Below are 7,726 nucleotides of genomic sequence, written 5' to 3' on the forward strand. Positions count from 1 at the left end.
TCTTCTGATATATATATATATATATATATATATATATATATATATATATATATACTTACGTCTTCACGTCATATGCAATTTTGCTTATCTTGTTTGAAGGACGTTTACGTGGAAAACAAGGCAAAAATACTGATTTAGAAAATATTTTGCAGTGTATTAAAGGGGTCATATGATGCTTTTTTAAAGATCATTATTTGGTGTATTTGGTGTAATGAAATGTGTTTGAAATCGCATCATATGACCCCTTTAAAAGCAAAAAGGTGTTTAAACCAGGTCTAAAGATAACCACCTTTCCTTATACAGTCATATTAACTTAAAATATTGATGTTAATTAAGAAAAGAAGTTCACAGACATGTTGTGTGCCATCTAAACCCATACAGTGGGATTCAGTTTTCAAGTGCATGTTTAAATTACACAATGCACTACTTCTTGGAGAGTAATTTTCAAGTCTGTGCACCGTTGCCATCGTCGTAATGAACGCTAGCTGTTGAACAGGGCCGTTCTGGCCAAGCAGATCAGCTCTAATCATTCAGATTTTAAAACCTGTGTGTTTAATGCACAGTCCCTTGGCTCTTAATTGAGTCTTAGAAAGCCCCTATCCGGCGCGTCGCCTATCCTGCATACAAATGCACAACTTTCTATGTCAGCGCCATCTACAGAGGCAGTGCGAGAGCAGAAGGCGAACGAGGACAGAGCTGTATGAATTTTAATTGCACTCACAGCCAGATAGCCACAGCTACAGTGACACGCTTACGTTCCCCGAGGTATAAAAATTTAAAACCAACTAAGTAAAAAAGAAAGTTTCTGTAAACGGGTGGGGGGGGAACATATAAGTGGCATAGCCGACCGAGTGGTGCGGGCTGCCTCAATTCCCCAAAGATGGTTTATTATTCCATGCTAAAATGAAGCGGGGAGCAAGGAGTGGTAGTCAGCGAAGCATCGGAGTTGCTCTTTGAAGGCATTAAAAAGCCGAACGCACAACAAAGACCAGATGTTCCAGCATGCTTTATTTATACTGCCATCAGCTATGTTCTGATGTCCACGAAAACACTTTACACCAGTTTTTCTGTGTACTAGCCAAGGCCTTTTTAACACATGCTGTAATACTCCATGATTTTTGTGCTTTGTCGTTGCTATTGATGTGTGCGGCCCATGCAGAATGAACTTGGAGCTGCTCTTGGATACTAATGCAGAAGCAGAAAGTAAAATCAGTCAGTTTGAAGCATCACTTTTGTTATTGCTCAGAGTTAGATATTTTTCTAAGTTTATTATTAAACTTTGGCCTGTAACTTTGGACACAAATGATACTTCAAATCATACGACAAGAAGGACATGGATGGATATTTTGAGTATCTTGTGTAAGCTTGCACAGATCTGCACTTGCACCTAATTAGACAAATATGATATTTACTAAAAATTATAAATATTATTTAAAAAAATGTAAATCAGTTTAATATTGTGCTTTTCCAAACTGATTGCCATTGCATGGATATTTTGAGTAACATTTGTAACCTCGCACAATAAAAATGCATGATTATTACTGGTCAATACCAATGTAAGTCAGTGAAATGTTATTTATTTCTACTTGTTCAAGTTTTTCAAAACCAATTGCCATTGCATGGATGTTTTGAGTAAACTTTGTAACCTTGCACAATACAGTATAATAATAATAATAATAATAAAAAATCATTATTACTGGTTGATACCAATACAAGCCAGTGCAATACTATTCATTATTTGTTTAAGTTTTTCTAAATCATTTGCTATTGCATGGATATTTTGAGCAATTTTGTAACCTTTCACAACATATTAATAAAAAAAGATAATTCTTACTGGTCAGTACCAATATATGTCAATGCAATAGTATGCATATCTAATGTTATTCCAAACTTTACACAGATCTCTTCACTTTCTTCTAATTAGACCAATATGATAATATTTTTAATATTGTTAAGTTTCTGATGTTTTTTCCCCCCAAACTATTTGCAATTTGCAATATTCTGAGTAACTTTTGTAACATGGCACAGGAAAAAACTTACTTTTCTTTCTTTCTTTTTTCTTTTCTTGAATAGTTACTTTAAGACTTTTAAGCAGTGTTAACTTCATTCAGATAGACTTGAAAGTTAAATGCAATTGTTTAATGTAATTATAATTATTCAATTATTATTTAAGCAGAAACTCACTCAGTTTTGTTAGATTTATGCTCAAAACAAGAATAAAACTTTGGCAGTTGGCTAAGAACATAATTCAAGATGCTCTCTGAAATTTTGGCATCAGATTTACTATTTCTTGCTGTGTAAACTTACATAGACATGGGCCCTGAGTTCTATTTAAGAACAATTTTGATCAAACGGCCTCCAGTAGTAACCAGTCAGAACACCTCCCTTGCAATGCAGTGAGTTTTTAATCATGAAACTGAATGACAAAGACGATGTCATGTCACATCATAGTATCTCTTTCAACATCCTTTCCAGTTCCCCGACCTAGCGACCGACAGATTATTGTGTTTACACACCCGTGCATGTATAAAACACCAGCTCAGACACTTTTTGCTTGAACAGCGTGTAATCTGAATAGAGGTTTGGCGTTGAAGGGCGCATTGTGTCGTTTGAATGACAATAAAAGGTAGCAGGCGCATTACGGTTCTACACTGCGGTGGTTTTTGTGCATTGAAAACCCAAAAGGCTCTCTGACATGTGGCTGCGCTAGCTTTTGTTTTTGCGTTAAAGGTTTCGGGCCAGAGGAAAAAGATTGTCAAACAAAGCTGTTCGGTTCAATTAAAAGAGGAAATATCTCTTCCTATCCAGCTCATAGAGAAACCCATTATTGATTTGTGCTGTTTATTCCAGAGGCACTTTAATCGCGGCAGGCCTACTGTACATGCTCACATCTGTCGCTAATTGCTCCTCTTGGAGGCACTTTTCTAGCACGTATCAGCCAAAGGGATGACTTTTGAGTCTTGTGCGTTTAGATGTGGATGCACAGATATAGATACAGTCAGTGGACGATAAACTGATGACCCTGCGATAATGATCTGTGGACTGTACGTTATCTTGCTTATTAGACAGCTACTTGCCAAATTTATTAATTGACATTAAATAATGGTTTGATTATATTGTTTGCTGTGAGAAATACATTTTTCTTGTGATAATGGATAAAAAATAAACCCTTTTTATTATCTGCTTCCATTATCAGTCTAAATGCGTGGATAAAAAATATGCTACTTTGGCAGATATAGTCAATTCTATCTCAGGTTTTTTTGCTTTTAGACGTTATGTACTTATTGCTGTTAAGTGTGTGTGGATATATTATTCCACAGATCTGCACTTGCACTTAATTAGATAAATATGATAATTTAAAAAAAAAATCAATTATTTCTGGTTGATATTGCTGTAAATAAGTGCAATGTTATGCGTTTCTAATGTTTTTTTCAAAGCAACTGCCATCACATGGATATTTTAGTAACTTTGCACAGATCTATGCTTGCACTTAATTAGACCAATATGATTGTTTAAAAAAATTATAATTATTATTGGTCAATACTGATAAGTCAGTGCAATATTATGCATATTTAATGTTTTTCTAAACTCATTGCCATTGCATTGATATTTTGAGTAACTTTGCACAGATCTGCACTCGCATCTAGACCAATATGATAATTGAAAAAAAATAATTATTGTTATTCGATACTGATAAAGTGCAATATTCAGTGCAATATTCTGCATTTCTAATGTTTTCCAAACTGATTGCTGTTGCGTGGATATTTTCAGTAAGTTTTGTAATCTTGCACAAATGTACACTTGAACTGAATTAGATATAATTGAAAAAAAGTCATAATTATTGCTGGTTGATACCAATATGAGTCAGTGTAATATTTGTGTCTGCTTCTTAACACACACACACACACTTGAATGGAAAGCCTTTAAGCAATGTTTATTCATTAAGAGATATTTAAAGTCTCATGTTGTTCTTCAATTTAAATTGTTAATATTTATAATGACTCATTTAAAGCAAATCAGTTTTTGCTGATATTGAAATTAACATTAAGAATGGCTGGAATTTCACTGGTATTAACTTCTTATGCATATGTCATGCATTTCTACTTTTAAACATTATGTACTTTGCCAAAAACATTGCGTAGAGATTCAAGCGTTTTTTTTTTTTTTCATTCTGGTTTCGTCGTTACAGCCGAAACTGGCGGTGCTGAGCGAGATGCTGGAGCCGGTGGGTGGCTGTCCTTGCCTTCCCTTGTCCTGAGAGCACTCCAGCACTCTCCTGTTTCCCAGCATGCACCCAGCCTCTCCTGAAAAACATCTTTATTCAGCTTCCTCACTAATGTCTGTAGCACAGGCATCAACATGCTTTGTGCGATATGAATTACTGCTAATTAATATACACACAACTGTAATTTTAGATGTATTATGAAACACATGGCTAGCTAGCAAGTATGCAGTATATACTATTTCAGAAAATCTGTTCCTAATTGCAGATTATTGTTAACATTTTAATGGCAGTTTGCTTTCTTTGTTGTAAATGCGTGGCACAAGCACATTTACAAAAGACAGGTACAGTACAAAAAAACATATTACAGACAGCAAACACGTTTTGTCGACATCTTTCATGTGATTCGCATGTTGAAATGTGTGATATGTATGCGTGCGCGTGTGCGCGTTTATGTAATGACATGATGTTATTGCAAATCCACAGATTTTTTGACACGTCCTCATAAACAGACACCCACACTTCACTCATTTTTTATTAAGTTATGCTGTGAAAATCTGTAATTGCTCATATGTCAGGGCAATCTAGACCGTATGAACTCTGTTGTGGGATTTTGACAGGTATAATATTGACTGGATGAGAGTCGGCTTAACATAGAGCAGAAGAAATTAAGGCCTTTCTAAATAAAAGTCAGTTTTAGCTTTCAGTAGGGGTTATGACTGCAATATATCATTTGAACCCATGACAAAAATTATCCATAATATCAGCCTTAATTTCACATTATCTGATATGAGTCATGCCTATTTGTGAACAATGCTGCTCTTGTGTTTCACTGGCCAACAAGTCACTCTTCAGATTTGATAAAATTATAAGCAACTGCATGATAAAGTCGGTCTCAGAGTTCAACAAGTCAAAAGACTGTGGCCGGTTTCTGAATTTGTGCCTGTTTTTAGACCTTTAGAGTAAGGTTTATATCCAACTGTAAATTGTCAAAAGTGTTTATGGATTTTAGGCTGATTTGCACCTATATGGGTAAAAATTAAACCGTGTATATAATACACACACTCTTTTAATGCATAATGTCATGGGATTTGGGAAAATTTGGATGAATAAATAAAAAATTGGACTGTATAATAAATCGAATCATGACATGGACTTGTATCTGCACTCAGAAAAAAGTTACAAAAGTTGTCACTGGTGTGTTTTCCTTTCAAATGGAATTAATATGTGACATGTAGGTACTAATATACACTTCAGGTATTAATATGTACCTTTAAGGTACTTTCCAAATATGCACCTTTAGTGGTAAATAAGATTACAAAGATGTACGTTTTGAAAAAGTACTGCAGGGACAGCTTTTGTACCTTTTTGTGAGAGTGTGTGAATATTAAAGAAACTCAAAGGTCTTCACTACAACTCGCCAAAATAAAAGTTCATCTTAAGTTGAAGAAATTATGTCAGAATTGTAATATATTGCTATTTTTACATTGCATTTCATGGAAACATTTTTTAAGCAATATCTCAAAATTACGTCCATGTTATAATTTTAACTGTAAACCTCTGTTGCAAATCACTTTTTTGACAAAAAATGAAAGGAATATTTCACATTTAATTTGATTACATTATTAAAGTTTTAAACATCCATTTGATTACCATTATTTTTAATGATAAATTTGTATAAAACACACAATCCAGAAAAAGTTAAGATAACGCGTCAACATGCTTTGTGCGAAATGAATTACTGCTAATTAAAAATCAACAGAAATGAGCATGCAACACTCTGTGCCCCATTAATATTTTAACCAGCAGCAGCAGTAATTAAAGCGCCGCTAATTTTTTCCTCTCTCGCTCAGCATCCACAACCAGTCAATAAATTACATCAAAAAAGTACAGGTGTGTTTCCCTGTCAGAGCTGTAATATCATGATAAATCGACATCATCCCTCATAGTTAACGCTCCCTGAATCGTCGCAGACTTACAACTTGCTGTTATCTTTGCGCCGCTGAATGGGGGGGGGTGACGAGGCCTCTTGTTTCGCTAGCTTTGAGTAACTTTGCACAGATCTGCACTCGCATCTAGACCAATATGATAATTGAAAAAAAATAATTATTGTTATTCGATACTGATAAAGTGCAATATTCAGTGCAATATTCTGCATTTCTAATGTTTTCCAAACTGATTGCTGTTGCGTGGATATTTTCAGTAAGTTTTGTAATCTTGCACAAATGTACACTTGAACTGAATTAGATATAATTGAAAAAAAGTCATAATTATTGCTGGTTGATACCAATATGAGTCAGTGTAATATTTGTGTCTGCTTCTTAACACACACACACACACTTGAATGGAAAGCCTTTAAGCAATGTTTATTCATTAAGAGATATTTAAAGTCTCATGTTGTTCTTCAATTTAAATTGTTAATATTTATAATGACTCATTTAAAGCAAATCAGTTTTTGCTGATATTGAAATTAACATTAAGAATGGCTGGAATTTCACTGGTATTAACTTCTTATGCATATGTCATGCATTTCTACTTTTAAACATTATGTACTTTGCCAAAAACATTGCGTAGAGATTCAAGTGTTTTTTTTTTTTTTCATTCTGGTTTCGTCGTTACAGCCGAAACTCGCGGTGCTGAGCGAGATGCTGGAGCCGGTGGGTGGCTGTCCTTGCCTTCCCTTGTCCTGAGAGCACTCCAGCACTCTCCTGTTTCCCAGCATGCACATAGCCTCTCCTGAAAAACATCTTTATTCAGCTTCCTCACTAATGTCTGTAGCACAGGCATCAACATGCTTTGTGCGAAATGAATTACTGCTAATTAAAAATCAACAGAAATGAGCATGCAACACTCTGTGCCCCATTAATATTTTAACCAGCAGCAGCAGTAATTAAAGCGCCGCTAATTTTTTCCTCTCTCGCTCAGCATCCACAACCAGTCAATAAATTACATCAAAAAAGTACAGGTGTGTTTCCCTGTCAGAGCTGTAATATCATGATAAATCGACATCATCCCTCATAGTTAACGCTCCCTGAATCGTCGCAGACTTACAACTTGCTGTTATCTTTGCGCCGCTGAATGGGGGGGGGTGACGAGGCCTCTTGTTTCGCTAGCACACAGGTGTTACACCGTGCCAGATTCTCAGGTAGCAAATGGATGCTAAGAGCACCATTAATGGAGATGAAGGGGTTTGGTGTCTGAATGTTTGTTAAAAGAAGCTCCAAAAGAGACGGGCGTTTCTTTCCAGGTGAATGCGGCGTGTGCTGCTTTTACATGATTTGCTCTGTAAAATCACATCAAACTTTGTTTGCATATACTGTCTGCATTCTACATATACTATACATATACTGATAAAATGCTGATATAATTCCATCGAACACGCACATTTTATTTATATATAATATATATAATTTTAATTTTTATATTTTTAATCATTTAAAAAATCTATTTTATTTGCGATATTATAAAAAATATTTTCAACAATATATATTTTATATATTGATT

At 34.9% G+C, this 7,726-nt stretch overlaps 1 long non-coding RNA gene across 2 annotated transcripts in view; it reads left to right on the forward strand.

The window, feature by feature from the left end:
• The window catches only part of LOC107688207 (uncharacterized), a 31,599-nt gene that overhangs the window by 6,609 nt on the left and 17,264 nt on the right, over window positions 1-7,726 (forward strand). Inside the window, exon 3 of one of the 2 annotated variants that reach the window (XR_001634210.1) lies at window positions 6,844-7,031. The exons of the other annotated variant lie outside the window; for it this stretch is intronic. This is a non-coding gene — a long non-coding RNA (uncharacterized LOC107688207). Of the gene's footprint in view, window positions 1-6,843; window positions 7,032-7,726 lie in introns of those variants that run through there. 2 annotated transcript variants of the gene reach the window in all.

Source organism: Sinocyclocheilus anshuiensis, unplaced genomic scaffold, assembly GCF_001515605.1.
Source record: "Sinocyclocheilus anshuiensis isolate Anshui unplaced genomic scaffold, SAMN03320099.WGS_v1.1 scaffold1162, whole genome shotgun sequence".
NCBI classification, from domain to species: domain Eukaryota; kingdom Metazoa; phylum Chordata; class Actinopteri; order Cypriniformes; family Cyprinidae; genus Sinocyclocheilus; species Sinocyclocheilus anshuiensis.